This window comes from Triturus cristatus, chromosome 7 (genome assembly GCF_964204655.1).
Source record: "Triturus cristatus chromosome 7, aTriCri1.1, whole genome shotgun sequence".
In the NCBI taxonomy this organism is placed as follows: Eukaryota; Metazoa; Chordata; class Amphibia; order Caudata; family Salamandridae; genus Triturus; species Triturus cristatus.
The window spans coordinates 1383776132-1383794125 of record NC_140590.1 but is presented as its reverse complement, the minus strand read 5'-3'; the positions used below and the strand labels follow the sequence as shown (position 1 = coordinate 1383794125).

Genomic DNA, 17994 nt, shown 5'->3' with positions numbered 1-17994 from the left:
AAAAGGGTTGCAGCCGACCAGAGACATATTTCTGCCCTACTGCTGCTGAGCCAAGCTCGAGCAGGGAAGGTAGAACAATAGGCATCCTGTCACAGGGAGGTGTGACCACCTCCCAGACAGGATTAATGTATTAGGCCTGGGTGGGTGTGCTTGCCAGCGACCGAAGGTTTGCATGAGGGGCACATTTGGTGTCCCTGTGCATAGTCCAGTTCAAACCAGTCCTGGGAGCCATTGGCTTCTGCTCTGGTGCAAAACCGGACAAAGGACATGAGAGTAACCTCCCCACTGTCCAGAGCCTCCACTTGGAGGGTCCCCTGAATCTGTCCAACACTCTCCCGTGGGTACAAAAGGGCTTACCTGGCTGTAGGACCCTAGATTCGATGTGGACAAGATTCTGAACCAGAATCCACTGATCTTCAACCGTCTGGACATTCTGGACTTCGCTGGACTTCGTTTGGGCCCGACTTAGCCTCCCTCTCAGTCTGAAGCATCGTCTGTGTCCCATGCGCCATACAGGCTCTGTGCAGGGCCTGTGGAGAATCAAGGACAACTAAAGATATCTCCCTTGGAGTGAAGGAGTCACTCCCCTGCAATTGCAGACACCACATCATGATTGATTGCTCTGCTGCTCCTGAGCTCCTACGGACTCCGAAGGCTCCAGCAACACAGGAGGTAGGTTTCCAAGTCCCTCGAGATTTGAGTTGCCCTCTTACCATGTTTGAGGTCAGAATCCCTCGTGGGGACTCCAATACCCGTACCCCTGTGCACCTGTGCAGCGCGTACGCTTCCAAGTGCATATGCTTGTTGGCGTTTCCAAAACAAGTGCACTGAGCTCCGAGAAGCTCCAACCTCTGGCACCATTTCCTACAAAGAACTCCGGCCTCCTCGCACAAGTGCTTCATGGGCTGCTGCTTTGTGAAACTGCTTGAGCTCCCCTCGCGACTCCAGTGCCTCCAGCCTGTGGGTCCTCTTGAGGGTCAACACTGGGCTCCCCTGGTTGCTCCAGGCTTGCACTGACTCCCCAGTGTTTTGTGAGTCCCCTGGACCTTGCTGGTCCGAACTGTAACCTTTCTTGTCCTTCTTCGTGGGTTGCCGCTGCCAAGGCTTGTTGGGGCTCTCGCCTTACACCGACCCCTCAGCACTCGACATACTTTGTGGGACAGCTCACATCCGGTTCCTGGTCATCCTCAACATCACCTGGTCCCGTGGCTGCAGGGAGTCAAGAACACCCTCAACGCACCTGAAGCACCCGACATTGGTGAGCATTCATCTGCCGAGCCCTTGGTGACTCCTGAGTGACCCAAACTCTGTCCCCTCTGGTTCAAGGTACTATTCATCTCAAATCTAACTTTGGATTCCAACAGATACTTTTCTTCTTCCCAGCAGCGACGCTTCTTCGAATTCCTCCATAGAGATCGACAGCGGTTTCTGACGCCACTTCAGACCTATGCACCCGGCTTCCTTGGGATAGGTAACTCTGGTACTACCATATCCATGGGTAGGGTAGCTCTCCAACCTCCTAATGTCCAGGGGGTTTTGTTCGAAATCCACTCAGAAGGGTCCTTAAACTTTAAAACTCCGACTGCAACTCTCCCATAGAATTGCACGGCGCACACGGTCGTGTTCCCACACTGCACCCATCCTCCGTGGGGTCCCTACTTACTCACCTTGAGTGGTTCCTTGGGGTCCCAGTGATTCTACATCCTCTAGACACTGTCTTGCCTCGAGTCGTGGTTCTTATACCACTATTTTAGTATATGGTTTGGTCTCCTCCTGGAGCCTACTGTGTATTAGTGCTACTTATGATTGTTTCAGTGTTATAATATTGTGTACTTTGTGTTTATCTGCGTGTAGCAGATATTGTGAAGTATATAGAGTGTGTTATAATAATAAATACATATTTATATAACTACTGTGTAGTTCTCCTTTCATTTAATATATACAGTAAGATTGCATTCTGGTAAAACAAGCTGCTTAACATTCCTTCAAGACTAAGCCTGAAGGCTGCTCTCCACAACTACCACTTGGATAGCTTTATAAGTTCATCTTTGACCTCTTAAATCACCATAAGGGTTGTTTGGACTGGTACAGGGTGCCCACTTTAAATAGCATATCCCAGGCCAACTTCTTACAGTGGTCCATAGCCCGGGGGCCTGTAGATGAGGGTGCCACAGAGGATAGTGTTGGGGTTGGTCCGGATCTGGAAGTGGAGGTGTTCCATGGTCACCGTTGGGTCATTAGAGTGAGTGGTCAGCCGGAGTGTGCTTTTATAGATGATGGCAATGTCTCCTCCTGTACAGTCGGGTGATTTAGTAGCCATCAGGGATGGCGATGGCGATACCCGGTCCTGAGCAGAGGTTGGTCCAGGTCTCCGTGAAGAAGGCGATGTCTGAAGAGGTGGCGACGACGAGGTCCCAGATGTCTGTGGCGTATTTGTGGAGGGACCGCACATTGAGGAGGATGGAGATGAGCTGGTCGGGTGCGCTGTTGGTCGGCTGGGCGGCAAGTGGCGCTGGTGTGCTGATGTGGCAGAAGATTTATTTGCAGTTTTGACAGGTGCAGGGCACAAGGGTATTCTTTGGTGATGCTAGATGGCAGGCGGCGTGGCGTCCATGGTTGAGGGCGAGGAGGGTGCTGGTGTTGTAGAGTGGAGTGTCCGAGAGGCAGGGTCCCTGGTGCTGGGCACGGTACAGGGTCGGACAGGCACAGATGGGCTTGCCTTTGGCTTCCCTTTGGTGCACCAGTGGCACGCCCGCTGCGCATTGCCACACCGCGTCCGCCATTAAGTAGTGCTGCAGGGGGGCTGGACAGCTGTGAGGCGGGAAATGCTGGAAAGGACACTGGAGGGGGCGGGGACGCGGGTGATTGCAGCAGCAACAAGGAAGAGGATAGGGGAAAAGGAACTGCAAAAAAGCACAGGAAAAACAAAGCCAAACACAGCAAAGATGAAAAAAATGAAGAAAAAGGTAGGAAAGCAACGGAGAAGAGCAGAAAGATGAACAGGAACAGCAGACAAGAGGGACAGGAGGGCAGTCTAGCTGCAGAGCAGTGAGGCTCTACCACTGGACCACCAGGGATGAGGTTCAGGCAGGAGCCTGCGTGTGGAGGAGAGACTCGAACACCTGACCTCCGTGTCAGAGGAACCAGTAGCAGCAGATGGGGACAGCAGCAGCAACCAGACGGGGCAGCGCTGTGGAAAGAGGAAGTCCACTAATGGTTAGTCCCCCGTACACCCGATGACAAACTAACAGAAGGCAAGCAAAGGCAGCACCACCCAGTTGCCTCTTCAGATCTGACAGTGGCGACCAGATTCTGTGTTCCCCAGTTCCCCAGCAATTAACAGTGGATCAACTGCATACCCAAGGGCCTGGGCCATAACCGGCCCCATGCCCCTGGCACCCACTGCCACCAATGGACATTCTCTGCAAATTGAGTGAGTTAGTGGAGTCCCCCACCAGTCTTGTGTGGTGCCCTCAGTGATGTAGGTCAGCTGCAGCACAGGGATTGCTCAGGGCACGGTGTGCGTCACCTACAGGCGTTAGGCCTGGGCCCGACCCCGGGCCTCTTCCGCTAGGCATCCCACCTTCTCCTCACCTGGACATTGACACCAGGGCTCGATGTGCTGCACTCTCTCCATATCTGTGACTCAGTCAGCAGGATCCTCAGCCAGGTGGGATTTCACAAGCCTGGGTACAGCAGTCGCCGCCAAGTCTGCAGGGTAACCTCCCGATGCAGTTGTGGCAACAGGGCCCCCTTAGGTGCAAAGTTGCAGTGCTCCCGCCACACAAGTTTGGTACAGCTCAGGGGCTTCACCCTCCACAGCGTCCGGCCAGCACAACATTCTGCGGCCTGTGATGCAGAGAAGCGTGACACACCATTGATAATCTCCTTCGTGCACCCCATGGTAGTGGTGGATCGTAGTATGCGATTCAGACTTCCCTACATTGGTGCGCAGGAGTGCCTCTACCGTTCAAAGCTCCAAGGGGTGCAAGGCGGTCTTCTTACACAGGTCAGCAACGTGTCTCCATGTGATCTGCCAGATGTCACCACCAGGTAAGGGTGATCGCCGCGCCTCTATGTCTACCGCCACGGCCCAGCGACTTCACAGCACCTCCGCATCCCACTCCAGGTCCAAGACGCAGGCCCAGCGAGGTCTCCGGCCCCAGGGACTGTCCGTGCTTTCAAGCTTTTGGATGCCATGGTGTTGCAAGGAGTGCGCAATGAAAAGTGATGCATCACTGGTTTGGCACAGCGATGCGCTTCTTTTCATAGATGTAGCCCTGAATTTCCTCTTCCAATGGGACTCTGGCTGGTCATCCTGGCTGTTGGGGGACTTGGAGGGGGTGTCGATCTGTGCTGCACTTAGCCCTGGCTACTGCATTCTGCATGCCATTGGTTTTATTTCCTATTTTTCATTGGAGGTGGACTTATAGGCTAGTTTTGCCTCAAGAGGCAAAAAAGAGTAACGTGAGTTTTTTTGCCACTAATGGGCTTTCGTCAGTTTTCGCCCGCTAACGTTTGAATTTGTATTGCCTTCATGCTAGTGGTACCAGCAGCTTTCACCGCAGGTACCTGAAACTATCGCCATGTAGCGACATATTGTAAATACATCGCTAACAGGGTGATAGTTTTTGGTGATAGGCAGCGTTAAGAAAACTGCCGCTAACTAACTTTAGCTTTAGTTAGCGGCAGTTCTTGTACATATGCCCCAATATTTTGTAAAATACCCATGTTTTAAGTCCTTCAAAAATGAAGAGTGTATGTGTGTTTTTGTCTGAGTGAGTATTCAAAAAGCCCAGGTAAAAGGAAACGCCTTACCATACCAGACTGAAAGCTCCTGTACCCAACTATTTACTAAATAATACATTTATTAGAAGGGTGTAACACCCCAAACACCCCCTGAAGCTATGCCCCAGCAAATATCCTTTATCTTCCTTAATGAAAGGTACATTTCTTGTGAGTGGGGGTTCATTGATATTAGTTTTAGCCCACAAGTGAAAGCTTCAGTTATGGAACCGATAATAGAGCATCAGTAAAGCTAAATCCAGCTCCATGACTATGATTAGCACCCCCATGTTAAGGACCCTTAAAGTCTGCTAGGTCTTCAATATTTGCTCTGCAGGAGATCCCTGGTGTGATTTCCAGTGTCCTCGCACTTCCTTTCTGAGTTGTAGCTGATGCTACACTCTAGTAAATGAAGGTAGATACATAGGATTCCAAAGATTACTTAATAGTGAGAGCTGTGCATAAATAATCAAGTTTTTCTGTACGGTCTAACATTTGAATTCAAGCGGGAGCTCCTTTGTACCATTTTGCTTCCATGCATGGATCCACTTCTTGTATTTAGACTACCTGGCTGAGTACATTGGGGAAAGAAGGATTCATCTGTCTTGACCTACGCAGTACTGGGACACATTTTTATACATTACTTGACGACGCTAAGAAAAGCAAAGACTATTCCATGTACTTTCTTATAATTTCAAACATTACCTATGCCGGTAATTTCGTGAATGCCGTACACAATTCCTCTGATAGCTCATCTGCCCATGCTGTTTTAATTATACAATATATTTTTAGATATCTGAACCACCTCTTCTAATCTGATTAGCATCTTTGGCATTTCTGTAATTCTGTCCTTCATAAGATGTAACAGTTGAATTATTAGGCAGGCAGTTTTTATAAGGTATCTCCCGGTCGCATGAACCAGCCTGGGGCAATCTGCCCCCGAGGGTTTGGAAGCCACCTCGAGCGCTTGCGCCGAGGATGAGTCGCCATTAGCTCCCCCGACAATACGGGGATAAAGCTAACCAGCAGATCATTATAATTGGTTCAACAACCTACTCGCTGGCTATATGCTTTTATAACACCTACAAGATTTGGAATTGCGGAAAAACCCACTTTATTTCAACAGTTTTCACATTTCACTTGGTCCTGAAGAAAGCCACGTCACCTCTACAGAGGGCATTTAGACTGAAACATGTGAACCATCTAGAGATCTTGACAGGTTGAATTTTCCTGCCATAGTCCACATCCTTTTTAATCCTGACCCCTGGATGTTTCATTAAAGTTTGCTTTCATCATACCAGATGGTTCGTTTTAACTTCCCCCTCATTTTCCTTCCACTCTCCCACCCAGCCCGGCTCATCTGAAGGTTTTATAATACCACCCAAACTACATTGCAAAAACATCCCTGAGCTCCTCCCTCTCAGTGAAGGGGTTGTAGCCCGTACTGCAACTAGGTTCGCAGTGTGAGGAGGTTCCCGATGATGAAGCATGCCACCTACGGGTGGGTGAGGGAAATTGTCCTTGAAAAAGGGACTCCTCGGTACTCCGCCTTTTCATTTCAGACCCAGGGGTGCTTGTTTGTGTTGCCAGTTTTTGTTAGGTAGCAGGCGCTTGCCAGTCTTTGTTGCCAAAGTGCATGGTATGTAAAATTGCCTATGTTTTCAAATCAACTTTAAGTTTTTCTCTTTTCACAGTCTTTATTTTTTACATCCTGATAAACATTTGTGTCAAATAACCCTAAACAACAACTTCCATGTAATTACAACACATTGGTAGCTTGGACTCATTAGGATATTAATTTATAAAATGTTTGCTCAATGGCATAAACATATGAGCCCCTTGATAGGGCTCTGTCAAATGAATAGAGGCTAGGTGTAGACCTATGGCAATTACTTGTGACTTTGTAGAAGGCTAGCTCACATTACAAAATAATAGTGCCTTCCTCCACTGTATCAGCAACTTGCCAATTTCAACTGAGAAATATATGACTACGGTACAGAACAACATTCCAAGTTAACAGTTCTTCAAAATTAATACTCAATGACTATCACTAATAAAAAATGCCCCTGCTACTATTAAATGACCCCCGCATCTAAGCAACACTCTTGAAATATCCCAGCATCAAAAATTACTTAGAACATCTCATAAAATCTAATATTCCACTAATCTATCGTCAGAAATACTTATTTACAGTCCAACTCCCCATATCATCTTTTAGAACAAAGAGAAAGAAATTAAAATTAAATAGAAACTCCTGTGATCCACTATTAGACATTACAAATGTGTTGAAACACTTGAATTCTTGATTGCGCATGGTTACATTTTCCACCCAGTCGACACCCGTTCCCCTAGGAAATGATCCCCATGTGCATTCAAACATACCAAGAGTGAACTCTGTTCTAACTCTTCGCCTGATACAGCTCTTCACCATAACTTGTCTGCTCAAACTCCACTACTCTTGAATGAACACATGCTGGATCCTTGTGTTATAAATAATGATCCCCACACAACAAAAAAACTTCAGACGTCAATCACTATTACTTACACCGATGCTATTGAAGCCTTAAACTAGATGCTGTGTTGATAAACAGTTCAATGATATTCCACACAAACTAGATATTAAACACGATAATTAACTTTTACATCACTCACTTTCAACGTACAAAATTATCTTACCAATGAAATAGCAATCCTAACACTGAAGACAATCTCAGAACTCAACCTGGAACAGCTTTCCACCAGAACCACAAAAAAATAACTCTCTCTTTCACCACAATCACAACTTCATGATAAATGTTACCACTAAACACAACTGATATACCTCTTATCACTTGGAAAGCCTGCATCTTCAACTCATCTTAATGCAATGTTATCTCAATAATAAACCACACTCAACATGCTTTAGACATCTCCTAAAGATGCAAACGTTCTCTAAAATCTTTCTGCAAACTACCTCACACAACTCTTAAATATGCTGTACGCATAGCTATTACAGATCAGCAAGAGCTAATGCTGCTAATGTCACCAAAGTTTCTGAACTTTTCTTGGAACAAGGCAGGACTTTATACTTTTGACAGCAACTTTCTTTTTTTAACCTCCCCTTCCTTCGTGGACATCTTAGTCACTGCAGCATAAGTTATAATAAGAAGTGTTGGGGAATGTGGTTTATTATATGGTGTGGCTGTGTGGCCTCACCATGTACTAAGCTAACAAACCCGTCTTGGGTCCAGTCAGGCTCGTTTGTAAAACCTTAGTTCAACTCTGGGAATATGTGGCTTCGAGTAGTCAGGCTTTTAAAAAGGAACACGTGCACAGCATTCAGTAGTACCAAAACAATTGAGAAGAAAAAAAAGAGTCATTGAGAAATTGAGAAGAAGGAAGCAAGACACAAAATAAATCCATCACCAGTTTATAAACATAGATCTTATTTTCATGAATTTTCTGACACCAAACTGAACAAAATTCACCAGAGGGTTCCAGAGATATGATTTTTTAAATTAATCATAAATGACAGTTGTTCCCTCAAAATACAAACACGCAATGACAACTCCTATGATAAGTGGTTACTTTGAACATTTTTGAAAACTTTTTATAAAGTTGTGATTGGGTACTCTGACCCATTTTGGGCACCAACCCCAGCAGGAAGCAAAGTCAGAGCAGCCAGTAAGGCTTAGCTGAACAGTTACCTTGCAGTCAAAGCCGTCTCCAGTTCCAGGCTCCAATGGCAAACTCGCATAGACTTCAATGGAGTAGTTCTGATTTGTGATACAAGGGATACAAGATGTTGAAGATGCTGATGATGCTGATCTGATTGACGGGAGTGTTCCTGGGGCCAGCCTGTGGTCCACAAACATGGGGGGGGCAACTGGGCCACAGAGGTCAATGTCCCACGAAGTCCAGGTAAAGTTCAGCCAAAAACCAGTTACCAATGGTCTACTGGTCTCCACTCACAGAGAAACTAGTAGTTGCCTTTAACTGTGGGTAGTGTCCGTCTGGGGCGACTATACTGCTCTTTGACAACTCATTCGGACCCAACAGACTTGGTGCAACTTTGAGTGTCAGGGTTCAGTCTCCTGGGCTGCACTATGGTGGTTAGTGGTGAACAAGCAGTTGTGACTGACAACTCTGCAAATGCGGCTTCTGCTTTTGTGGCTCTGGTGCTGGAACAGGAAGTCAGCCAACTGACTCTTGGAGGTCTCCTCTTCTGTCTGGGGCTCAAACCGACTTTTCCTTGAGCAGGGCATCAGAGACACAGTCCTCTCTTTACCAACTCCTGAGCACTAGGTTCAGTCCAGTCTTTGGTGCAGCTTCTTTAGGACAGTCCTTCTTAAGTCCTCTCTCCAGTACAGATGTGATCTGAGGTCTGGGTGCCAGGGATGCTACTTTAATACCCACAATTTGCCCTCTGGGTATGCGGTGACCGCTGGCCAATGAGCTACCACGTTCCTTCATGCCTGTTGAAGACTTCCTGCAATTTGTGGCATCTAACTATCCCATAGTGGAACATTCTGCCCACTCCCAAGATGACAGAACACCTCTTCTTAGAGGTGTGGCTACCTGAGGGCTACATACTTGGCACTGTTTTCCCCGCTCTATCCCCAACACCAACCTGTCTTCCAAAACAAAAGTAAAGCCCCTCTCATGTGTGTCCACCATTTGCCCTTTAAAGGCTCCCCTGTTGGGCTCACACCCTGTGTGGCATACTGTCATGGAGAGGCAACACCTCTTCCAACAGCAGGCCTCTATTATTTCCATTCCTAAAAGTCATTCACACTTCTCCCCAGGAGGACAGAAGGCTGTCTTGTGAGCAGCATCTGTGAATGGTCACGGGAACCATGAGTAACACAGTGGCAACTTGATAGTTGCCTTTTACATTACGTTCAGCTTGGACATCAAGTTGGGTTTAATTTAATGATTCTTTTGATACCTTTATGTACCAACAATAGTAGTCCCATTCAGGAGTTAGAACAGCCGAGTTATTAGAGTGTAACACTGTACTTGCCAATGGGCTACTAGCCGTTTCACAGTAAAAACAACAATTTGGGATTTTTACTGTTAGGACATATGAAAATAGATGTCATCATTATACAGCACCCTGCCTTAGGACTCCATAGGCCTTCCTTAGGGGGGACTTATATATATGTTAAAAAGAGAGATCTGGACTTTGCCATTAGTTTAAAAAGCAAGATAGAGTTTTAAAACTACAATATCAGTTTGCATTGGAAGGCTGTGAGACATGTTTTATTTTGCCACACTCAGGGTGGCACAATAAGTACTGCAGTCCATGAGTGACTCTTTAACATACATGCCTTGAGTATCCTTGCCATCATATACTAGGGACTTGTAAGTAAGTTAACTTAAGCTGATTGGGTATACATCAATTATACATCACTTTGAAGGGTCAGAGCACTGGCACTCAGTTCTGGTTAGCAGCCCCCAGTGAACTCCAGAGTAAACAAAACAGCAACATCAATCCTAAACCTTTGGGGTGAACATGCAAAAGGAGGCTTTTTCTTACGAGAAGCAATTGACAAATTAAACAAAGGAAGGAGTTAAAATTATGCTAAAAATAAACCCAATGCCATACAATAATTTAAAAAAGAATCCTTCCAATCGAAGGGCTTGCAATACTCATACAAATCCTTTCAATGTGTTCAATCTATTATCATACATCCATGCTTCACTAACCCACCAGTCAACCTAACCTACACCCTGCTGATAATAATTGTACTTTCTTCAAAGACTTTACTGAGTATGCCACAAATATGTTCTGTCTTCTAGTGATTGGTTGCCCCTGGATGACATCAATAATAATCAGTACAGGGCAAGTTCAGTGCAAGTCTGCTTCATACACAGAGCAAGCTTCCCTTAGTAAGACCCGAAGCATAGCTTTAGCACAACTAGGTGAAACAGGCATTGATACATCCATGTATGAGGACACATGCACACACCAGCGGACGAATGTGAGCGCCATTTGTTTTTTTTTCTTCTACTGATCCAAGATTGTGGCCGCTACTGGGATCACTACATAGAGCAAACGTGCCAATTAAAAGAAAAAGGACTGCAGGTGCTGCAGTGCAGGGGTGAGGGCGGGTAGGGGAACAGTAGAACACAGAGGACGGGACATAGAAGCATAAAACAGAGAGAGAGAGAGAGAGAGAGAGAGAGAGAGAGAGAGCGAGCACCACAGAAGCACACGTGCAAGCGAGAGCAACAAGGAGGGGAGGTGGGGGAAAGAAGTATATGGTTGTGAGAGAGCGGAGCAGAAGGAGAGTAGCACTCAAGACAAGAGAGCAACATGGAGAGAGAGGGATGAGAGAAGCACACAGGGGAGACACCTGGAAAACACATGCATTACTGGAGAGCCAAAGGAAAAAAGAAATAAGTTGGAGCAGTGTGGGGTGAAGAAAAGGAAATAAATGGAAGGTATCAGTATAGGGGAGGGGGTAGAGAGAAGCATGTGAGGAAGACAGCTGAAAAAAAAACGCTTAAGCAAAATGAAGAAAATAGTTCCCTGTAAGTGAGCAGTGGAAGGGCACTAGTAAAGAGACTATGCTCCAGAGAGAGGGACAAACACAAAATGGACAAGACATTGAATGAGAAGCAAGCAAAGGGTTAATGGCAATAAAGCCATGCGATGGCAAACAATGGGCAGGTTGTAAGCACGCTGTAAGATCTTGGTAAGCTGACAGTGGGGCGTTTACAACCAGACAGCCAGTGCTGGCTGGTAGGCTCGACCTCAAAATGTCTCACGAGAGAGAGTAAAATTTAATTATTGCACATTATGGCACAACTTGCACATATGGAACATATATGGTTCTTCTGGCTGCTCATGTGTATGACAGTAGAAACAATTGCAACATGTGAGTGTTGAGTTAGTGATGTATTTCCATCGATATATGAGGAATACTCACAGCTTGAAAGATATAGTGATACATTTACTGATGCCTGCATAGGTGAATGTGAGGCGCAGCACAACTTTGAGGTGTGCTCACAGGCTTTTTTAGTGCTTAGTAAGTAGACGCTCCATTTTGTGTAGCATTGTGCCATGCGAGTACCCCCCTAAAAGGTTATTGAATATAAAATGTAACGTCCGCCACCATGACTGGCCCTTGCACTACTGTCATTTGTTATGTTCTGCTTGTGGTATTTGTATAAACCGCATAGACTGTATTGCAAGTGGTATTTGTATATTGCACATTTGACAATTGCTATATGTTGGATAATAAATATAGGAGGGTAAAATCTGGCGGGCCGTGTTGCGTTTATTCCATATTAATAATACCCGATCACAAGTAATACTGCTGGAACTTGGATGCCAGGGTTTAGGAACTACCACTGCCTTAGAAAATGTGTGTTTTTCCAGATAAAGGTGTTCTGAGGAAGGTGACATTGGTAGATCCATTCTGAGATGAGAGCTTTTGCCGACAGCAGACATTTACCAAGTGTTTATAAAGAAATCTCAATATAGACATCCCTGCATTTGCTCAAGTAACACCATTGGGTAGTAGAAAATATTGTTGTCATGATCATTAATTCTCACTAATGTAGCGCACAATCAGCCCCTAGAGTAGCATTGCTGTGTTTCTGGTAGTTTGGTGAATATGTCCCACGTGGTTCCGAGGTTCCCATATGGACCAAGGTTTGAGTGTAAATTCTACTCCGGGGTGGATGGTAGAAGATATCTTGAGAAGATCCAAGCTACTTTTTACACAAGGTTGGTCATGGGATGGGAGATACCTAAGAAATGTAAAATGGCGGCGAGGCTTTTGGAATGTTTCATACTAAATGGGGTCAGACCACTTTATTGGGCAGGAGGCTACACTTTCAGTGGATAGAATTAATTGGTTATACCGATATCTTTACACACATTGTGCTTTAATGCCCTATAAATACATTGGCATAGTAACAACTGTTTCTTACTACCACATTAGAGAAATTTCAAAATAACTGTCAAATATGTATTCCTGGAATGGATGATCAAGGGTAAAAGCAATAAGCAGTGTTTTGTTGTCAGCAGATTAGTGGGGATCATAATTAGTGATAAACTTGTGTTGATTAGTCTTAAGGTATTTGATAAGTGGCTTCAAAATCCTAATTTATTTTAATGTGTCAAATTCTGAAATGTATTCTGACACTTACTGAAACAAACATCGATAAGGAAATGTAAACTGCTACATTGAAAAAATGACTTTTCGAGAGTGGTATTAATTTCTGAGCTGCAATATCAATGTGCTGCATCATTTGTATGACAACTAATTTGTCTAAACAACATAAATAAACTAGAGGAATTGATATCACAAAGCAATGTCACTAGTTAGGTAGGTGTTGATGTGATCTCTATTCACAACACCTTGTTATTGTTTCAGAATTTTACTTGCTGTTCGACATATTCAATATTTTATGAAAGTCATATATTTAGGACGCTTTCATCAATTTTTGTACACTCTACATTCTCAGAAATGTTAGATTGGCTGTCATTGTGAATTGCGCTACCACGGTAAAGCAGAGATTTTTTTTATCAATAAATTTGCAAAGTTCTAGTCGTATTTTTAGTTAACAATATTATTTTGAAGTGCTTTCACAACATTTTTGAGTAGTAGTTATAATTTATACCCGTCAATATGCTACTTATTAGAGAACATGGAAGTGGTATCATTCTTTTACAAATATAAAGTAATAAATGATCTACAAATCCCTAACATAGAGTGCATAATGCAGCGTTATATTGTGAACTACACTAGCAATCTTTCTCGATTCAAAGGTGCCCACGTTGGTCATACCGTTCTGTCATAAGTACCCTTTTACGTTTTTGTAAATTTACGCTCACAAATTACTACAACGAAAAAATTGAAAATTCAGCACAACATTATTATTATGAAAACTAAATAGGACACATTTGTAAAGCCACCAATCTTAATAAATATATGAGACTTGAGCCTGTCATAATTGTTCACTAAAACTAAACAGAAATCTACTGCCAATGCTTTTCTGTATCACCGCTCACCACTCACTCAGGCCTAAGTCAGCTTCTGTTCCTAACTAGGATAAGATCAATAGTGACACAGCAAAGTGATGTTTTTCACACCTCTAGTTCAGCAAAAACAGACATCGAACTCCAGACCCATCCACAAATTGGAAGCATACCTTTCAGAGTAAAGGGAAGTATGTCTTTCCTGTGTAAGGTTAATGCCTGTAGGCTCAATGTCTCCACAGGAATAGCTCTACCATCTTAATTCAAAATCTCTGGATCAGTTTTCCCTTTGCCATAGGTCCACTGTTGGAGACAATTATTAGCTTTTTTGGCAGCATATTCCATCTATTGTTGGATCTTTGGGGGCATTTTAGGAGGTGTAGATTGGCAATCATCTTTTTCAAATGCCAGGCTCTCAACAATATCGCACCTTTGATATCAGTGTATGTTCTGTTGCGTAGGGAAGATATCACGGGCCCTAATACAAAGAAGGAAAATGCCCCCTTTTCCCACCAGTTAGATAATAAAAACAGCCCTAATTGGGGTGCAGTGTGCCCTTCCGAGTCATGGGCCCTGGTGCCCCTGCACCTGTTGACAGTTATGCCCCTTTCTAGGTTACTATTTTTTTTAAAATTAAAATGGAAGTGTAAAGGGTAATAGGGATGGTACCGTACCTGTGCTGTGATGCTGTCGCTGTGTCCCAGCTTGTGCTCGTTGTCCAACTAGATGAGTTGTGTTTATGTTTCGGAACAGGCACATAATGAGCTTCCAAATATAAATCATATAAGTGGCTCCGCCCTCAGAGTGAATCATTCATTGCCAGGAGTAACTGGATTCTCTGTGGCATGTTTATGATGTAATGTACAGTCACATGAAAGGACATGTTAAGGTAACCGAGGAAGTGTTATGAAACGCGACACATGTGTAGTCACCCACACATTTCATTTAACACAAACTGGCAGTACTTCCCTATACACAGGAAGCCCATCGAGTGACGCCATCTAATGGCTGATGGTAACAGCCCTCTGCATAATGCACTCGGTAAATGTGATTACTGTCAGCTATCTCCGTTTACATGTGAAAATACCGAATCTGAGATAGTACTACACATCTTTACTATGCTAATGTTATTAATGCATGAAAAGAATTTAGCACGGGGATCCCTTTTTTGTCAATATACATTAGGTTAGCTAAACGTAATGTGACTCCACGTGCCACATAATGTCCCTTCAGTTGCATAACATGCTGAGTTTCCTTTGCTTGACGCATAATTTCTCTTTTCGTGCTGCATAATCTAGTCTTCCACTGCCATTTATTTCCAGCGACCCTGAATAACAGGCATATATGTTGTGCTGCGTGTTATCTATTAGGTACATGTTTTTGGTGTGCTCTTGAATGCCCTGTTCAGCTACGACTTCCAGGGTTCATTTATGAGGCAGTAAAAAACTTTTATATACACCTATTGGAGTGGATGACATTTTTAAAACATTTTAAAATACAAATAGTGGCATCCCCTCGCAGTATCTTTGGACCAGACCTGAAATAAAGGGTGGGTGAAGACATTGTAGACTGCCTATGGCATAAGACTGCCCAGAAAATAATTGGTCTAGCCATCAAGTGGGCATGGAAACTCTGGGTAGACTCTAGTGTGGGAGCGTGGAAACAATGCAGCTTGATGAGATAGCTCTCAAGCTGTCCTCTTCCAAGCATGTATTGATCATCCAGTCCAGGATTTTGCATTCTAGTACCTGTAGTTTTGACTGTATAATAGAATGGGCACACAAAACTACAATATCGGAAAAACAGTCAAAAATGCGTACTCGGTGAGCTACTCACACAGGGACTCTTAAGAGTAGGAATCTCCAATCCTTTCTGTAATAAAAGCTACTTATATCCAATGAAAACCGACCCAAGCGGCTAATAATATTAGTGTTGTAAACGTGACCGCATTAGGCGCAATAATATTTGCGGCCACCCTATGCAATATTACCAGCAGCAATCACATCAGTGCATTGGGCATGGTCACCAGCAGTAATTTACACAAAGCTTTGTCAATGTGTAATGCCTCTCTATGGGTATTGTATACAATCCAAAGCTGCAATGCCCCTGGCACCAAGGCACTAATATTAGTAATAATTCTTTCCATCGTCCCCATGATTTATAACTCAAATATCCACTTCAAATTTATTTTGGAAATGTAGCAATTTTTCTCCATACTTCAGCCTTCGAGGTCTGGAAATACACAAATTTTTGTCACTAATACGCTGGTTACAATATTGGAATACATACACTAATTCTGGGGAGCAAAGGCTAATTCAGTAGGCTGCACACAGGAGAGCTACTTACAAGTAGCTGGAGAAGCCTGCTCTTGAGCTTTGGATGGACTGAGGGTTCTATGGTGTCTGAGTGGCGTGGGATGATTGTAGGTTTAAGAAGAATTTTTTTTTTTTTAAATGATTTGAACTGTGTAAATTATAAATTTGGGGAACAAAAATGAGATTGATCTTATGTTACAGTTTCAATCAACTGGTTTTTATGCTTTATGGGTTTTTTCATGTGTCATATCATGGACGGTTGATCTTTGAATATTTTATGCTATGTTTGGTGTAAAAACTTTTGCTGCTAATCGATATTTTTAATTACTTTTTAATCTCATGTATAGCATGCTTTTATGGTTTTAAATAACCGAATAAAGTTCTTTGACTGACTGACTGATTGTATTGTGAGTGTAATGGAAAGCCGAATAGTGACTGGCTCCCATGGAAGGTGGAATTTATCAGAGGAGTTGAGAAGGAGTGCTGGCAGTTGGAATAAGTTCTCTACTGGTTTGTACCTTCTATGTGCTGCTCCTTCATACCGTGTCATGTCTAAACGATCTTGGGTTACTCCTGACCTTGTTTCCAAAGATCAAGTAATATCCTTTTTAGGACTAACTAAATGTTATGCAAAGTTAGTTGAAAACTATTCCTCCACATTGGAACCTCTGTGGGGTTTCTGCAAAGATAGCAGTAACTTACGTTAGGGAGGTTGAACAAGAGAGGTCATTCGCCTTGCTTAACCATGCTTCAAAACCTATGCAGTTGGGAAGCAATCATAATTGCAATGGGTGCAGTTAGTCCATAAGAAGATATCAAGGTGGCATGGGAAAGCCCACTCAAACTGATGTGATCCCCTCAAAGATCCTGGATTTGTGCATAGTGCCGTTATAGATGAAGTAAAAACAGTGTGAAATCTGAACAGGTTCTCAATATTCAATGAGTCAATTGGACACGATGAAGACATGCCTGAGGAAGACAGAGTGGTACAGGTTGTCTTTTTGGACATCGAAGCATTCAAGAATGACAAACATCCTGGGCGAATTCCTGGCTGATGAAGGTTCGTTCACTTCAAATCATGTTCTGGACGATCTCAATAACGTGTCGACTACAGCACCCATCAGTTTATGACCATGAATTATGATTCATTCAGACGGTTGTGATGTAGACACTGAATTAGTGGTAGAGTGCTTCCTGAGAAATATAGAGAATTTATATTGTCTTAGTGTCTTTCCCTTGCCTTTTGTGCACTGTCTTATTTGGGTATATTAGTTGATTATTAGTTTCTTTCTCTATTATTTATAATGAGGTAAGCAGTACTTGGCTGTTCTGGGGGGGCGTGAATGGTGTCTGAGTGTCTTGGAATGGTTGTGGCGTGAGTGTGATGGAAGGTTTAGGGTGGCAATGCTCTCACAGAATCTCTTTGGGATATTTAAGAGGGTGTTGGCGCAGTTGAAAGGCACCTTATACAGTTTAACACCTCCTCCACACTACTCCTTTCTAGCCATTGCCTTTTGGCAATACATACTACAGTTGATCTTGTCTATTTTGTTACCTCCATTCTTGAAATACAATAGGATCATTAGTCCATTTAAATAGGCTTAAAATAGTGGCACACTATTTTCTTAAAAATCATCATAGAGGGGGACTAGGAGCAAGATAAAGGTCCAGTACCCGCGCTCCTTAGTTAAGGTAATGTATCAATCAGAGTACTTGTTCCTATGTGAAACAAGCATTTGCAATGCAATAGGTCTCGCATTTGCGAGAGTTTAAGCTATTGGCATTGTAAATGGCAATTCCTTTCATTTATGTTTTAAAAACCAACACATAAATAAAAGGCATTGTCATTTACAATGCCAACAGCTCAAACTCTCGCAAATGCAAGACCTATTGCATTGCAAATGCTTGTTCTTTTTCTAT

At 43.7% G+C, this 17994-nt stretch overlaps 1 protein-coding gene across 1 annotated transcript in view; it reads right to left on the bottom strand.

The window, feature by feature from the left end:
- LOC146812104 (ubiquitin carboxyl-terminal hydrolase CYLD-like) overlaps window positions 1–14495 on the bottom strand; it is a 181685-nt gene extending 167190 nt beyond the window's left edge. The window contains exon 1 of the mRNA XM_085619106.1: window positions 14434–14495. The gene's annotated coding sequence lies outside the window, so the exon portion shown is untranslated. The remainder of the gene's footprint in view (window positions 1–14433) is intronic.
- Between the last annotated feature and the right edge of the window lie 3499 nt (window positions 14496–17994).